The sequence below is a fragment of the Ambystoma mexicanum genome, chromosome 5p (genome assembly GCF_040938575.1).
Source record: "Ambystoma mexicanum isolate Mex_15411 chromosome 5p, UKY_AmexF1_1, whole genome shotgun sequence".
Classification (NCBI taxonomy): domain Eukaryota; kingdom Metazoa; phylum Chordata; class Amphibia; order Caudata; family Ambystomatidae; genus Ambystoma; species Ambystoma mexicanum.
The window spans coordinates 651084711-651102679 of NC_090930.1; the positions used below are offsets into that span (position 1 = coordinate 651084711).

At 46.8% G+C, this 17969-nt stretch overlaps 1 protein-coding gene across 2 annotated transcripts in view; it reads right to left on the reverse strand.

Moving 5' to 3' along the window:
* The window catches only part of TRMT12 (tRNA methyltransferase 12 homolog), an 824050-nt gene that overhangs the window by 153961 nt on the left and 652120 nt on the right, over nt 1-17969 (reverse strand). The window lies entirely within an intron of this gene.

Consider the following 17969-nt stretch of genomic DNA (forward strand, 5'->3'; position numbering starts at 1 on the left):
TTCAAACAGGGCAAGCAAAAACCAAAAGTAAAAGATAAATCGCAGTAAAAAGACTTGCAACATATGGTTCTCCAGTACCATAGTTTAAAGATATAAAAGATGTTTTAAATAACCAGTTGGGCTGGTGAGAAAACTGTAGAAAAGGTCTGTGCACTTTAAGAACCTCTGTGCGTATACTACAAAAGGTAGATATCTCTGGCAGTAGCTTCAGCTCCTCAAACTCAACACCAACAGGCAGTCATTTTTGGCACGAGGGTGAAATGTGTTGGGCTGGATTGTACGTACCTCAGGAAGGACCACCTAGAGCTTCCTCTTGGCAAACCAAAAGTATCTTGCTCTTTCAGGAGAAGCTGGAATCTATACTAAAATGGGGCTTAGGCGGGGTGTGGCCTGTCGGTGCGTGATGGAGACGTGCCCGCTGTTGGCTCTGCCAGGCAGGCCTTACCCAAGACCCCATGGAGCGTAAATTTGCTATATTCCCCCTCAGGCGAACACAGCCCCAGGTTCCACTAACACCCGGGAGTCAGGTGTGATACTCTGAACTGGCAGAGAAGGGCAGGCGAGTGAAAAAGCCGAACACGAAAAGGCATGCTCGCTCTCTCCCAAGATGGCGGCGGCGCACTCTGGGTTGCCGCAGAGGATGCGGCTTGATGCTGGTGCCCGCGCACAGCACTTACTGTCACGCTGATCAGGCTGAGCTGTAGGAAGTGGAAGCGGGTATGTGGTTGCCCCACAGGTGGCTGTTGGTCTACGGCGCCCTGGGTCTCTAGAGACACATTGCAGCTTTGCAGCTCTAAGCATGGGTTCTGCGGTGAAGGCAGATAGCCAGCTGAAGGCAGAGGCGTCCCCTCCCCTTGCGGGCGTGGCTCTCCGTGATCTGAAATACCCTAAGACACTGTTCGCTCCAACTAACTGAGGACCTGCATTGCCCCCACAACAGGAGTAGTGGGGCAGCGGTGAGTGATATGATATAATATGATAGGTTATTTATAATGCGCTTAATACCCAGAGGTTTCTAAGTGCAGACCCGGGGATCAAACCTGTGTTGCTCCGTGTCGTCTTGCTTCAAGGCGACCACATTGCTGCTGGGCTATCCTCCCGAAATCGCCCACCTTGTTGTGTCCCTCAGGAGGTGGGACCCACAGTTGGCAGGCTCCCCACGGTGTAGGGAACCTCGGGAGTATGGTAAGCCGCAGCGACATTGACATTGAAGGACTGCAGCACAGTATATGGCTGGAACACTAGTGAGAACTTAGCTTGAACAACGGGTGTATTTATTAGTAGAAATCAGGTGCGCTTGGCATGCTGCTGGGGGTACCTTCACTTCAGCTTTCATCGTTTTGCAGTCCTCTGCTGGGGTTGTTCCCAGGTGGTCAGGATCTCCATATCTCTTTAAGTGAGCAGCGCAGTGCTTCGGTTTGTTTCTCACTCTGAAGATCACTGGTCAGCCTGGATATCTTGACCAGATCCCGTCGGGCTGTGCACCAGCAGAGTCTATATCTGGATAAGAATGTCCAAGCCCCAACCAAAGTCTAAGTCAGGGGACATCAAAGCATTGCTTACAATCCAGGATAGCAAGGCCAAGGCTTCTCAAGCAGTACAGGCAGAGGTTCACCCTCCTCCACTGGAGGTGACTTCAGAAGATAGAATGATAACTAACAGGATCTCTTCAGCATGCTCTCCGACTTTAAGCAAGAAATCACGTTAGAGATCAAAGCCTCCAACAACAAGTTCTCCAAGTCCATTGCGAAATGAACATGGCATTGGAAACCCGGGTCTGCTAGTACACTCATGATCAGGCAGGACTCCTAAATCGGGTGGTTGGTCTCGAAGAGCAAATGGAATTGGTCTGGGTCCAATAGGAAGACCTGGATAACAGGTCTTGGAGGAACGTCAGAATCCAGGGCATCCCTCGACTGATACAAGACCAATAATTTGGAGCTTATGTCTGGGATTTGTACCGTTCCCTCCTGGGCCTCCTGGATAGTTCTGAGATTTCCTTGGATAGAACACATCAGGTCTACTCATCTTTTCAGCAGCGTCAAGACCTCCTGCCTGATGTACTTACTAGAATGCACTTTCTTCTGCAGAAAGAAGTGATAATGGCAGCAGCGAGGAATAAAGGGACCATTGTCTCTCAGAAAGTCACTACATCTCTCTTTCGGAACCTCTGACCGCTTACTTTGGCAAATAGGTAGGTGCAAGCTTAATGTGATGATAGCCTGGCTCCAGCCCGAAAAAGTGCACTATGGATGGGGGTTCCCATGCAAGCTATTGTTTGAATACCAAAACCAGCATTACTTCATTTGCTCAGAGGAAAAAGTGGCCAAGGTATTAAAATCTACCGCGGTGAGGCGGCCTGTCAAGGGAAATGAGGTTCCGCTCACTCAGTCAGAAACTACAGAGCGCATGCGAGGCATACAGGCTCTTGAAGATCTCGCTCCTTTAGAGGGTGGATACATTGCCAAAAGACCTGCACTTAGCCTTGCAGCCAATAGCTATTCACATTGTTGCTTCCTGCGCCAGATGAAATTAGGTTGCCTGAGGGTGTTAGTTATTGGCTTATGTGGTTGATGTGTTAGTGGTGGCTTGAGTACCCAGCAAAAGCTGGGGACATGGTGGAGGGAGGGTCACTTTTTTGGGGGCTGTCCTTTAGAATTTCACCCGCAATTTATGTTTAGCAGGACTTGCAATGGTTTTCTTATATGAAGGTTTACGGTTTTGTCCTTGGCAAGGGTTTTCTCTTTTAGGTTGTTTCACTACTGGCTAAGGTGGTTTTATTGTTTATGGACTCATTTTACAGTACATTACTACTGGTGGGGCGGCTATTACTTGAAGCACACTTGAATGGATCACTAATGGTGACCCCCACTGACCTCACCTTTCTTTCCCTAAACGTACAAGGGTTTAACTCGCTCATTAGGTTGAGGGCTGTATTTTATAGGCTGTCTGCTCTTAAAGCCACTGTGGTCTTCCTCCAAGAAACTCACCTCCTGCTAGAACATGAACCACGGTTTCGTAACAAACACGACCCTATGATCTATTTTGCCAGCAGTGGCCACAAGAAATGTGGAGTCGCCAGACTGATCCACAAGGGTGCTCCGAATAAAGTGGTGGCTATACTGAGAGATATCTTTTATCTGAAATTTCGGAAATTGGCTCATATTGGTTGGCAGCACATGGTGTGGAACTTATTATTGTAGTAGTTTTCAATAGTGATTGTCTGGATGCTATGTGGTATGCTCAAACGCCACAGGCAAAGTACTAAGGTGACCAAGATTGAGCGGGAGCTTTCAAGTCAAGAATTTGAATTATGGGATCTACATTCCTTGAATGGAAATATTGAGGGAGATCAGCCACCATACTTTACATGGCAAAATTCCCTATGGCAATCCACTATTGATTATATCTTTGTTTCACGTGATGTTTCTGCCTGTGTGAAGCTGCATATTGTAGATACTGATGAGTGATCACAGATGTTATTACAATTAGCTTACAAGGAGACCGCTAGAGGCACGGACCAAGATGGCTGCGTGAGCTGGGATTTCGTCACCCCGCCGGACATACACCTCATATGAGGCATAAAAACCAGTGAAGGACCTGCTGGAGGGTAGCGCCGTGGTAAGAAAGGCACGGAGAAAAAGCACAAGAACTTGGGAGAGAGGAGCTGTGCTCTCAACTGGAGAATTGGAAGCCCGTGGTTGAAGGGCCTGACGTGCTGAATGAGGGAGGCGCGCAGCAACGGCCCCTGGAGGCGGGAGGAAATGCACCGGAGGCTGTGCCCGCACCTGGAGGGAGTTGATACCAGTCAGCCGTCGGCCTGGAGGCAACAGGGACACCGGACTAGAACGCATAGGAAAGCAGTAGCGTAACGATAAGTTTGCGGATACCGTTTCGAGCTACACCAGCTCTTCCTGGAAAAAGCAGGCTCCCAACACAGTGTGGCATGGTGGGGGGGACAAAAGCCTGTGGAGAGGGTTCGAGCCCTGCTGGACGCAAGGTGAGGATGCGCGACCACTGCCATCCCACCCCCATTGGGATAGGTCAAAGTGAATTGAAGGAGCGGGGGGGAAGGCACCTGGGCACCTGATGGAGGGGCCAGCAGGGAAGAAGAGCCCCTAAAATATATACAGGCATTTGGAGGGAGTGCCCCGGGGGCTGGGGGGGAATAAAGATTGTGCTGGGAGACAACAAACAGGCCTCCAGTGAAGCAGCAAAAACACGCGGGTAGCAGGTGGATCATCTGCAGACGTACCCGGTAGAGACAGGCACCCTACAGGGGCCGGCTTGACACAGGGAGGACATATGCCTAGGTGAGGGGGCCCCAGATCGAGGAGGTCGACAGAAACAAGGCTATGGGGGGCAGGTCATTGTGCAGCGGGGAACGGCAGACAGCGGCACCCATGCACTTGATGGGTAAGCCAGGGGTTAAGAGCCCCTACTCTTATGTAGGTTGCTGAAAGGACTGCCGACAGAAGGCCCAAAGGGAAGGAAGGACTGCTTGAGCCCCTGCGGGAAACAGGAAGGTGGTGGCAACAGATGGTGTCCAGGGAGAAATGAGCACGCCCATGCAGGAGAAAGCCTGAGAGAAGGGAATATAGCCTTCAGAGCAGGAAACCTGCGAGTACACAAGCACAACGTGAAATGGCGAAGGGAGGTTTGGATACCGTAAAGCAATATGTGCAGGCCATCCTGCTGGAGCTTAAAGCGTTCAGGACAGAGGTACAGATCTCCCTGCGGCCATCGTGGACAGGGTCTCAAAGGTGTGGGACCGGGTGGAAACCCTGGAGAACAATCAAAGGCTGGCAGATATATCCGATGTAGCTTTGGAAACGAGAGTCAAGGAGCTGAGTGCAGAGAGGGAGGCCAGGGCCAAGATCGACGATGTGGAAAACAGGGAGACGTGCAATAACCTGCAGATATGGGGGCTACCAAGCACAGAAACTGAATCTCCAAAAGACTTGGAACTAATGCTCAAGTGCCTGATAAGACAACTGCTGGGAGGAGAGACGGAAAGGGAGGTTTGCTTCGATCAGGTACACAGAGGTGCTGGATCAGCGGGAGGACCACACTCGGTTGTGGCAAAGTGCCACTATTACAGTGACAAAGAGGAGATTCCGTGAAAAGCCAGGGAAGCTCGAGAAATATACTAGGAAGGAGCCTCTGTGACCATTTTTCAGGACTTGTCCTCATACACCTTGGAGCATAGGAGGAAATGCAGACCCCTCACTCGATGGCTGCATGAGGGAGGAGTTAGGTATTGTTGGCGATTCCCCTCGTGCTGTCTTTTGACTATGATGGGGAGCATTACGAACTACTGCAGGGAGAGGACGCAGGCCCGCTTCTACAGAAGTTGCAAAAGGGGGGCCGCAGCAAGACCGCGAAGGCCAGCGTAGGGTGAGGGAGCGTTTCAACAGTGCCTTTGCTCAACCGAAAAGCCGTAAGAGAGATGGCAGTGCGAGAAAGTCCAAAAAACCATCATCGCAGCCCAAGGGACACGGATGAAATCGGGCTCCGCCCACTGGCTGGTGTGTTTCTTTGAGTAAGGGAAGCAAAGGGGGAAATGTTTTGCTAAAATGTATTGTTCATGTTCTGGTCGGAGTGGGGAACCCCGCACCGTCCTGGTACCTTGGAAATGTTCGGGAGTCTCAGGGAGGCTGAGTATCAGGCCCAACCCGGGTTGGTCTTTTACAGCCCAGTAGTGGGGAAAGTTCACATTTGGGAGGGAGGAGTGGAGGGGAAGGGAGAGGAGAGGATCACACGCAACCTAAGTTCAGAGGCTCGAACCATGGCTTACTTGAAGAAGGAACAGTGACCGGTGCAGACTTCACCAGGTAAGGCTATGGTTAGCTTGAAGGTAGCGACACTAAATGCCCAACAAGAGATCCCTTACAGCAAACACAATCCGTAAAACAAATATAGCAGTGTTATTCCTCCAAGAGACTCACTATCGGATTGAAATCACTTACACATTGATACAAGGCTAAGCTAGGTTTGTACCAAGAAATAAGACAATTAAACCACAGAGCTAACAGACTTTAGGAAGTCCCACCGCTACGAACTGGGGAAAAAAAGAAGTGTCATTTCAAGGCATCCTGGAGGTAATGAAACATTTAAAAATCAGAAACTGGTGTCCTTTTTAAAGGTAGAGGGAAACCCAGACCGACAATATTTGTTAACTGTCCAAACTGATTTGATACTAAAGCTATGAAGACAATCTGCAAGATATATGAGACTGAGAGCAAGTTGAATACAAGTGGGTCGGGGGGGCGCTGTTGCGCACGCAGAAGATGGCCGCCTAAACCTGTCGCTCCTCCATCACCTCAAGATCCTGTGCTTGAAGATCCGTTCATAGGCCGTCTGAAAACTGCTGAAACTTGCTGTAGCGGTTGCCGGTGAACGTATCCACGACTTGTGAAAATCTGGGCCCGCTGCGGTTCTGAACTCCTGAGTTCTGGCCGTCAACAAATCCACCGACGCGAGCATCGGGGTCGGGCCAACGCGAGGAACCAGAGGAATTCAACCGGAGGCCGTGGTTGCTGAGCGCTGCGAGTGGGCGGAGTCTATGCTGGAGGCCCGCGCCCGGCCCTGCTGTCCGGCCTGCTCTCTTCACGAGGTGGTGGTGGTTGGAGGCGCCCGTCGACCCTGTGGAAGCCCCAGCTTTAATCTGCCCCTTGCGCCGACCTGCTTGACACTCGCCTCCCCTTGATCTCGGAGTATCGTGGCCTCTGCCCACGCAAAGACCCGCAGGCGACAGAGCTGGACAAAGAAGTAAGCGGCCAACGAGAGGTGGGAGGGTGGATGCGGTGTCCCTGTCCTGCCGTGTTTCATCACATTAAGCGCATTTTTACGCTGGATGCCCCTGGCAAACATTACATCAAGATCCGCTAAGCTGTGGCTGTGGTCCTCCTGGTCCCTTCCCACCTCTTTTGGGCCCGTAAACACTCTGTGAGGCCGATTGGAACATACCGGGCAGCTCTACGTGCTCGGCTCAATTTGGATTGAGGTGGAGCCTCGCCGCCGCCATATTGCAGCTACACGGCCCTTCTTGATACGCCCTGCAGGCCTGGCCGAAGCTCGTGGTTCTCCTTTACGGATCCTGACACTTGGAGGGGCGCTGACCCCAGCCCACGGTCCGAGGTTGGACCCTCCTGAGCTCTTTGGACATCCTCAATATTCACTAGCGACTCGCCGTGGACATGGGGGAACCAAGTAAGTCGAACAGGGCCAAAACCCCCGCTGGCAGGAAGAAGGGCCCTATGGACACGTTTACCAACACGGCCAGTCACGCTGTGGCGGTGGACACGCATACGGACGAGGGTGCTCAGGGTGAGCAAGACGTGGCGGACAGAGAAGATAAATTGACCACACTAGTACAAAACGGATTCCTTGCCATCTTCTGTAATTGGTGATGGATGTGAGCCGGGGATGGCGGTCATGTGAGGCAATGTGACTACCCTGGGAATTATCCACAAGTTAAGGGATAGACATCGTCAAGTTGGGGGAGACGATGAGGGTGGTGGGCGGGATGGGGAGTTTGGATTGAGTTGTTGTAAATGCGATATCCCATGGTTTGAATTGGGTAAGTCCCCCCACAGTATGGCACCTTGCCCTGGGAGGACTACCGGGGGATCTGGTTATAGTTTATTGGTTAAACAAGTGGTCTGTGAGATTCTGACACAGCTCATGCTATTTGAAGGATACATCCAAGAGGTTGGAGATGCTACTCGAACATTTCTACGTAAGACTTGGACCACGCATTAAGGGTTAAACTGCTGTCATGGAATGTAAGGGGTCTAAACAATCGGTCAAAGACTAAAAAGGTTGGAAATTATATTGTCAGGCATGTAGCTCAAATTGTTATGTTGCAAGAAACACATACGGTTGATACTGGCAATGAGTGCATACTTCCCGGCTGGGGCAAATCCAGGTTTTGTACAAATTACTCATCTCAGTCCAGGGGTGTCGCCACGCTCATACATCCAAATCTGGGATTTTGCCCAGATGGCCATGAGTTAGATTCCCTTGCTAGTTATGCTCTGGTGTGGGGCTCGATTGCGGGGCAGTGGATGCTACTGGTAAATACATATGGCCCGAACATAGATGACTCCGCATTTTATACTAATATATACCAACTGCTATCTGCCATTGATATTCCCATTACAGTCTGGGGTGGTGACTTCAACATCGCTATGGACCCCAAACTGGACAGATCCAGCACGATTGTTAGAGCACCGAGTAGGGCTGTTCTAACCTTGCGACATGTCCTTTCCCAGCTCTCCCTCGATGACGCCTGGCGAGTGATGCACCCAAAAGGGAAGACCTACACATACTACTCTACGGTACATGATTCTGAGTCAAGAATTGATTATTGGTTTGTTTCCCCCAGCTATGCTTGCTTTAACAAAGTCGTGTGAGATACTTCCTCGTACACTTTCTGACCACTCCCCGATAACACTTGAGGTTGCAATTCAAAACTGCCCTAGATCTCCCAGAAGATGGAGGATGCCTGGGGGGGTTGCTGAGTGACCCTGGGATGGTGGAGGGGTTACACACCGAAATTGCAGAGTTCCTCGAAATCAATGTGGGCTCGGTTGATAGATGTTCCACGGTATGGGAATCCTTTAAGGTCTGGGCTAGGGGGACGCTTCTATCCAAATCTGTGGGTCTTCTGAAAGGGGTTAGGGCTGACCTTACCCAAACTGAGAACGAGTTGGGGAAACTTGAGGCCAAGTACGCTCGTACACATAAGGCCATACTAGCTGGAATACAACACCACCTCCAGGAATTTGGCAGACTAGCTGCTAGGGAAGTACAATATATGGTGGCCCCGGTCCAAGCCCGTAAATATGGGGAAGGTAACAAAGCGGGTAGGACACTGTCTAAATTACTCAAACAGGACAGGCACCCTAATCGAATTACTAATATACAAACGCCTGGTGGTGAGGTTGTGCTGAATGAGAGTGGGATAAATGCGGAGTTTGCAAAATTTGACCAACAACTGTATAGTAACAGAGACACTAAGACGATCACGGAAATCAGGGCATATTTGGAGACGCTGACAATACCGAAACTCCCTGAAGAGACCCGCCTGGCAATGGACCAACCTCTCACTAATGACGAGCTCACTGAGGCGATTAAGGACTTGGCACCCAATAAAGCCCCAGGGATAGACGGCCTGGGAACCGAGTTTTACAAGGAGTTTAGTGCGGAATTTGTTCCATTGTTATTGCGAGTTTGGGAGGAATCCCTCCAATGCAAAATACTGCCCCCGTCCATGGGAGAGGCCCTTATAACTGTTCTCCCCAAACCACGCCGCCCGCCCCAGGACATGTCGTCATATAGGCCACTATCTCTGATCAACACAGATGCTAAGATATTCGCCAAAGTACTGGCCAGCAGGCTTCTGCCGGCAGTTCCTACACTTGTACACCCAGACCAGAATGGGTTTATCCCCACTAGATCTACGGCTCTTAACCTCCGTAGGCTCTTTGGTATTATGGCCCAAATAGACCCGGGCAGAAACGCTGTGGGTGTATCATTAGACGCGGAAAAGGCCTTCGATTCTGTGTCATGGGCCTACTTGCTGACAGTGCTGGAGGTATTTGGTGTTGGCCCCAGCTTCATTAGTTATGTGAAATTACTCTACACGGAACCTGGGGCACGGGTATTGACCAACCAGTCAATTTCGGATTTGTTCTTATTGGGAGGGGGCACCAGGCAAGGCTGCCCGTTCTCGCCCATACTATTTGCCTTGACAATAGAGCCAATGGCTATAGCGATCCGACTGCGACATTCTAACAGGGGCATCAACCTTAAGGGGGCTACCCAGCTTATCTCGCTATATGCGGACGACACGCTTTTATATATTCGTGAACCGGAAAACAACTTGGCACCCATTATGGCTGAGATTCAAGAGTTCACCGCACACTCGGGATACTCTATAAACAGAGACAAGTCGGAGGTTTTCCCCCTCACACAGTCAACCAGCCGTCCCGACTCCGTGTGTGGTTTGAAGTGGTCTGGGGTGTCCATACGATATCTGGGGATACTTGTCTCACGTGGGAAACACACGTTGTACATAGACAACTACGATGCCACACTGCAGGCCTTGAAGACCAAGTTGCTGTTATGGGACCGCTTGCCGATGTCTCTGCATGGTAGGGTATCAGTCCTAAAAATGATAGTCCTGCCCAAATTGCTATACTTATTCGTGAACATCCCGATATGGCCGGGGACACTCTTCTTTAATAACCTCAAATCCATGGCGACGACCTTTCTTTGGAATGGGAAGACTCCAAGAATAGGGTGGCAAAAACTGACTGAACCGTATTCCACAGGCGGCTTAGCAGCACCCAACTTTGAACTTTACTATTATGTGTCCCAGGCCCAGTTTTCGAAATATTGGTATTCCAAGGATGAGGGTCCCCCACATGTGGAGGTAGGGGAGCTCACCACTTCCCCCACAAACATACAGTCTAATCTTTGATGCAAACTAGAGGGACTCATGCAACTTCAATCCGGTGAGCTGTACAATTAGCGCATGGAAGGCTATATTTAAAAGACTGGGAGTACTGGCCCCATACAACCCCGAGGTTTCCCTCTGGAACTACCCTGACATGGCACCAACACGACACCAGCCTACGAGAGGCCTGGGATCCCATGGGAGAAATGAGACTGGCAGATATGTTTATAGATGGGAAGTTTGCAACCCTTCAGCTGATCATGGGGGCTCTTGATGGGGGCCCTCTTAGGACACTAAAGCACCATCGTATGAGATCGACCTTCCAGAAATGCTGGGCGTCCTTCCCTGATGAACCCCCTACTCACCCATGCATACAGATGATAACAGCGGGCGACCAACTGGGGGTGTCCAGACTATACAATGCAATACAGGCACACACACCCTCGACCAACCTGATTAAAGGTAAATGGTAGAGTGACCTCCAAATCCCCATAGACGATAAGACCTGGGAAAGGTACTGTTCCCCTACCAAGAGGGTTTCCCTGAACGCTGGGCTACGCCTTGTACAATTCAAAATTATAAACAGATTGCATTACACTCCGGCCACGATAGCAAAGTTTGTTCTGGACAGTCCAGGCAAATGTCCCAAATGTAATGCCGATCAGGCTGGTTCATTCCACATGTACTGGGGCTGTCCGGTGGTGACTGGCTTCTGGAGGGATGTGGCAGAGTTCCTTGAGGAGGTTACACAAATCCCCCCGGCATTGACCCCACAGAAATATTTATTCGGAGATCTAGGCAAGTGCTCTGAAAAAAACAGAAGATTATTTAATGTCTCGTGCGCAGTTGCCAAAAAATGTATCCTAGAACAATGGAAAAGTGCTGCGCCACCCACTGTGAAGCCGTTCCTCCGGGAATTGACATATGTGAATGAGGCTGAAGAAATATTTGTCCTCACCCGCCCATCGGCTAGTAGACCTAAAGATATTTGGGGACCCTTCAGAATGTTTCTATGTGATATGATCTCCGATGAAGATGAAGCTATGTAAGCGTACCACCTTGATGAGATGTATGATATCTGTACCGATTTTCTTTTTGTCATGTTTATTTCTAGCTTTAAGGCAAAGCTGTAACTGTGTTAAGTATCTTCTGGGTCACTAATAAAAAAGAGTGTTAAAAAAAATAATAATACAAGTGGGTCAGGCAGAAGACAATACCTACGCTATTATACAAGCCTCCCCTTTCCTTTTTGTTAGGTATTTTTCTGAAGTGGTAGGGTCAGTTAGGTAATAAGGGTTCGGACAGAAGACTTTTTGTTTGGACTTCATGTACCCTCTTAGTTTTACTTTTATTAAGTAGGGAACTACCTATCTAGCGATAGGAAAAGTTAGGAGTTTTCTTTTAATTTAAATGAAACCCTTTTTTAACATGACACTAAATTGTCCGACTCCTTATGATTCATCACCATTTGTATTACACAAGGAACTCATTTATAGGTGCGATCAAGCCATTCCCTGTGAAGACTACTCAATGTTACTGCATGACAGAGCTAGCGCAAAGGGTTCCAGGGAGGTGTGTTGTGGGCAAGGTGGGCCCGTACAGGGTGGGAATGGCCAAAGAGATTAGCATCCCTTTAGGCAGTCAATGGGTGGGTAAAACGCTACCATCTCACATCTCCCAACTAGAAGTCATTCTAGGACAATATTTTTGATGGCGCACAATGGCGACCTAATCGCCAAAACCAAAAAGACCTACTTCGCCATGCTGCCTGCTGAGTGCTACTTGCACAAAATTTGAATGAAAATGTATTTTACGGGAAAGACGTGCCACTCATCCTACCCAGGTTCTACGTGAGCTGCATCTAAATACTGCATGTATCATGAAATGAAAATCCTAATTTTTTACTCTAATTTCCAGCTCCATTCTAGTGGTGGAGGTCAAATGTTCAAACATCCCATTAAGTTCACATATGTTTTCTTTTATGTGGTGAAGAGATTCAAGTGCTTCCTTTCTATGCAGGCACAAAACTACCTGCAAAGGGTCCACCAAAGGTGGGGTTGGAGGGGGGTTACGAGTCATAGGAGATACCCACCTTCTCACCACATTTCCAACAAGTACACAAAAGGGTGCACATTGGCCATTTTGTGCATTATAAAATATTGAACAGCAGCAAATGATATGCTACTGTACACAGTCCATTACCATCCACTAAATAAGTGGTGGATTTAGAACTATGTGCACACTTATTACCAAGCGGACTTTTGGAATTGCCTCATGGGGCCAGCAAAAAAAAAAAAAAAAAAAAAAAAAATCTACTGACGTGGTTTGTTAGGGTGAATGTTCATTTCTCTGCCAATTCCCTTGAACCTTGGAGACCCTCAGCTCTTTTGCTGGACTCTGGGCTTTTTAATTTTTACTCACTCACCTGCGTTTTTCTTACTGGGATTTTGTGTTTCTCACTGTTAAATGGAGTCTGGTAAACTCCAATAGGCATCTGCTTTTTGCATTGAGAGACAGCACGTTTTGTGCAGTGCCACTGGGAAGTGACTTCTCTTAATGTTTACATACATTTCCTTGGGTGAACTACTGTTCCCAAGAATAGTAAGACGACTTTTGTCTAATTTACCTTTTCTTCTGTAGGTCCAGCACACTCCACCCTACGTGGAGTGCTCGGTGGTTACATAGTAACTCCTTATCCCACTTCTCATGCAACATTCTGTTACACTAACGTGAATGGCTGGTGGCAGTGGTTTATTTTTTTACTACCTTTGTGCTATGTATCTGCAGGCTGATTCCTCAGCTGCAGTACAGCATCAGAGGGAGACCATTTTCCCAAAATGGCTGCTGTCTCCTTTTTTCACCATTTCTTGTCAGTTAGTTCCTTTTGGGCTTTTACTCTGCTGTTCGAATCGGCTTTGAGTCCTTTGTGCAATCTGCCTTAGGCGGGCTTCAGCCCTAATGCCTGCCCAAGCTCCAGTGTGTCTAGAAAGGCAGAAGTGAGGGCGGGTTCTGAAACTTTCCTGTGCTTTGTCTCTAGGTGTTGGTGAGTGAAACCAGCTCCAATTGGCCGGCTCGCTGTCTGGGAGGACAGCCATCCTGCTGAGTGATTGCCAGCCTAGGGATGTGAATGAATGAGAACTTGCTTAAAAGGCAAGTGGTACTAGAGGAAGAGTCGACGACTGGAGGACAAAATCCAAATATGAAGACGTGAAGAGGTGACAGCAGCACCCTCTTGGACCACAAAGTGCCTGGTGAAACTCTGCAGCTGTGCTGCGTTTCGTTTTCGAGTGGGTAGACCTGCAAGGGACGACTTCCTCTCCTGAGCTGGTGGGACCAACAAGCCTTAAAACAAGCTTCATTTTGGCGCAACCCCTGACCTGCTGTGACTTTCCAAGGCTGCAGAATCCCAATGCCCGGGGACCCCCGACCATCACAGAGTGCATTGTCTTCAGAAGTGCAAATCTGGCCAAAACTTCGTGGTGATCCAGAGGACTCTACAGAAGCAGGAATCCTTCATTCAGAGTCCCCTCACAAGAGTCCAGGACAGAGGGACCCATTAACTTCCAACCGGAGCTTTTTGTTCTTCTTTGGCGCTGAGCAAAATGCACCAAAACCACAAAAAGCCGGTGAATCAAGGAGAATCCATTGCTGCGGAGTCCCTCTCTCGGGTGCTGCGGCAGGAGCCAGCCAGACATCCTCCCTTTCGTCACCACGACCAAAGACCAGGAACAAGCGTCTGCTACACTGCAACAGGAAGGCATCCAGCAGGAACCAATTATTCAATTCTCAGATGATCTGGGGTTTGGGGTACATCTACCTTTTGCCATTTGTGGTGCTTCCTAGCTTGGGGAGTACCATTTTAAACCCTTTTGAGTTGACCTCAACTCACCTGCACCGGCCTCCCAGCTTGTGCTTCTTCAAGGTGGCTCCTCTTGAGCGTCTGTGATTTTCTACTTAACTACTGACTATTTTAAAACATTATTCTAGCTCCCTAAAGGCTCCTCTTCTGAACCCAATGGCTTTGGCAGTGCTGTTCCTCTTCATGTTTTAATTGTTGAACACTTATTGCTGGGATAAAAGACTGCCGACATCCCTTTGAGAGAATCTAACTGTTTTACTACTTACCAAGTATATTTTGATCTGACTTTAAATTTTCCCACCTTGAAACTCAATATTGTAATGGTGATCACAAATAAGTTCTAATACTGACCTCAAATGACGTCACTCAGTGTGCTGGAATATGTTTAGCATAAAAAAAGTTTACTGACTTACTTCATTGCTCTTGTTGAATCCTAACTTTGGGATTAATGTTACTATTAGTTGCTGCATTGTGTATATTACACGGCCCACGATAGTGGCCGTGTAGTTATGGTTAAGTTGCTAATCCCATAGGAAGAGCACCTTTTGGGTGGCTTATAACTTCGCTCTCCCTGAAGAATCCTCACCAAACTTTGCAAATAAAAATATGGCCCACTCTGAATACTTTTGCAAAGTCTAGTGAGGTTTGGTGCAGGGGAGGGCAAAGTTATAAGGGGGGTCCCAAAATTTCTTTTTTTCCAATATAATGAATGGGGAAAAATCTTTGCTCACACCTACAGCTCAAACCGCTGAACGGATTTGGACCAAATTTGCGGCAGGAGCAGCGGCTTGGTGTAAATCCGTCCAGTAGCTTTTTTTAAAATGACCAAAAAGTAGGTCTAAAAAAATGTGTGATATCTAGGTCTGCTCCGCGGACACATTTCCCTGTTCGTTGCAAAGACAGGACATCGACTGGCTAAACGCCTTGTCATGTCTGCGGACATACGACGTGTCCGCTGATTGGCTGGGTTGAAGCGTGAGGTGCGTTGTATTGTTTGGGGGGGTGTTGGTGTGTAAGAGTGCTTGGGGAGGGTGGGGGAGTAAGAGATGGGTCAAATGCTGTATTTGTTTAGGTGGCAGGTGTCCCTGATGTGTTCGTCATGTCCGCGGTCACCATACAAAATGCACCTCTGACTATTTTACTTTAGTATGATATTGGTTTTGGGTTGTTAGTACAGTGTCGATTGTAATTAATATCCTGTATAAGTAGCCCATATAGCACAGTTAAAATGTTTGATTCTATGGGTGTGTTATGCTGCGGTGGTTAGGCCATGCACCCAAGACTCTAGGCCCTGGCCACAACCACCGCAGCATAACACACCCATAGAATCAAACATCCATAAAATATCCACAAATCTAAAGTTTGCATACTGTTGGATTTGTATAGTTTATATGTGAAGTTTTGGCTAAGTCATGCAATTAAGATTGTAGAGTTTCGTAACAAGCACTGCAGTATAACATATCCATGGAAGTAAACATTTTGGATTGTGGTGTATGGTTAGATGTTTGCTTCAATGGTTGTACTATGGAGCAGTATTTGTGAGTTGAATTATTATATACTTACTTTTTGATTTTTTGTGATTGGATATATTTGTTTCATGACTTGGGTAACTGGAGCAGATATTCTTTTTCAATTTCTGTGATAAAACAAAAGATCATGTTAGTGTAAGTAGTTCATAATGAATTATTGCATTGCATAATAGACATTTATGCATTATTTCGACTCTTATATTTAGTAGTTTACAAACCAGTGAACTGTGCAATTTGCTCAGTTTCGGTGTTTATTTATTAAATCATTGGGTCTGTGGGAAAAAAATCCATGCTGGATTAAAAAAAACATTTTTGTTATGGTACAATATATTTCTTTGTTTGTTTTCAGTGTTTATGTGTTGTTTCTGGCTAATGTTCTATCTGTTGGCTTGTTGCAGATTTTTGGGGCTGTTTGATACCTGTTGGTGCATTCTAATTGCTAACTCATAATTTTATGCTAATATTCTATCTTTTGGCTTGTTGCCGATTTTTTGGCCAGTTAGATACCTGTTGACGTATTCTAACTGTTTATAGTTTTCTAATTGAAGTTTTGTTAATGTTTATGCACAGATTAGTCATTACATTTTGGTTTTAAGAATATTAAATACGCGTTTATAAGATTTGCTGGTAATCTCTGCTTTAGAGTAATGTACTATCATTACATTCGAACCATCCACAGATCTTTTTTATATATGCAGTGTAGTGACCTGCATTGGTTGTGGCTCCTGCGTGGTAGATTATACCTATTGTTGTGAAGGTTTTCTTATCAAGTGATACTTGACCATGTGTGAATCCAGACAGCTTGCAGTTGTTTTTTGCACCATCTGCATTGTAACTTAAAAGCATTAGTATTACGCATTTACTATGTGTTTGTATTTGTAAGGTGGAGAGATTATCTGAGTTGCATTTAGTACATAATTTGCCATGGTTTGCATTTTGTACAAGTTGTTGAAACGGAATTGATTCACAGTTAGGTATTGATACATACACAAGGCGTTCATTAGGGATTTATTCCTGTGCCACATGGTTGCAGAGAGTGCATGTATGTTTCCACATGTATGAAATCTGAAAGATTTCTTTTATAGGTATGTTTCTGTTTTCCAGTACTTGTAGTAAGTACATTAGAAATTCTTGTGGATCTTCTTGTGAGTTTATAGTGAATTTGACCATTCCAGCACAGTGGTCCAATTCTTGTTTTATTCTATGAACACTGTAGGTGTTGTCAGGATTGTTGGTTGCATTTCTATGAAGACTAACATTTGCAAACACAATTGGTCTGTATTGTGTAAGTAAATGTTGTCAATAATTGGTGGCAATTGGAACAGAATATTTATTGCTACATTTGCGTAGCAATTTACACCAGTTATATTTGAAAATTTGAATGGACCGGATAGTTCTGTGGCCAAGTGGCCAAGTCATTTTTTCAGAGTTTGTGCTGCTTCTTTGGAGAAGTACCTGAGTTAGTTTGAGCAGTAGATTTTTCTTTGGTTGTAGTAATTGATGAAGTATTAGCTTCTTTTATTCTCTTTGGAGGATTTGCAGTGAGATTCTGTTTCGTTTCTGTTTGAAGTAGTTTTCTTTTACAACTTTTTTGTGGAACAGGATAGGTTTTTAGATGGGGGTGGTACAGTGAATGTAGTCTATTGTATTCTAGAATGCAAGGAATATCAGCATTTACTTTACTTGCATCAAAGTTGATTAGAAATAGACCATCAATTGTACGTAAGCGTGATAGTGCTACATAGCTCATGCCTTCTTTAAAGACTGTGTTCTCAATATCTATCAATGCTTTATCTAGAGTAAGACCTTGTGATTTGTGAATGGTGACTGTATGCTAGAGTTAGAGAAAATTGTTCTCTGCGTACATACCCGTCTTTGAAAAGAAGGAATCAGGCTTTTGAACGTCCTATCCTTTTAACTTCTGATAGTTTGTCAAAGAGAGTATTGACAAACTGAAAGTTGTTGTCACGTGGGTATGTTTGAAAGCCAACAACTGTACCAAGTGCTCCATTAACTAGTCCTTGCTCCACGTCAAGGTTACGTATAAGCATAATTCTACAGTTTAAATTCATTTTAATATTTTTTCCAAACCAGCTGTGTTGGAGATAGAGTTTTC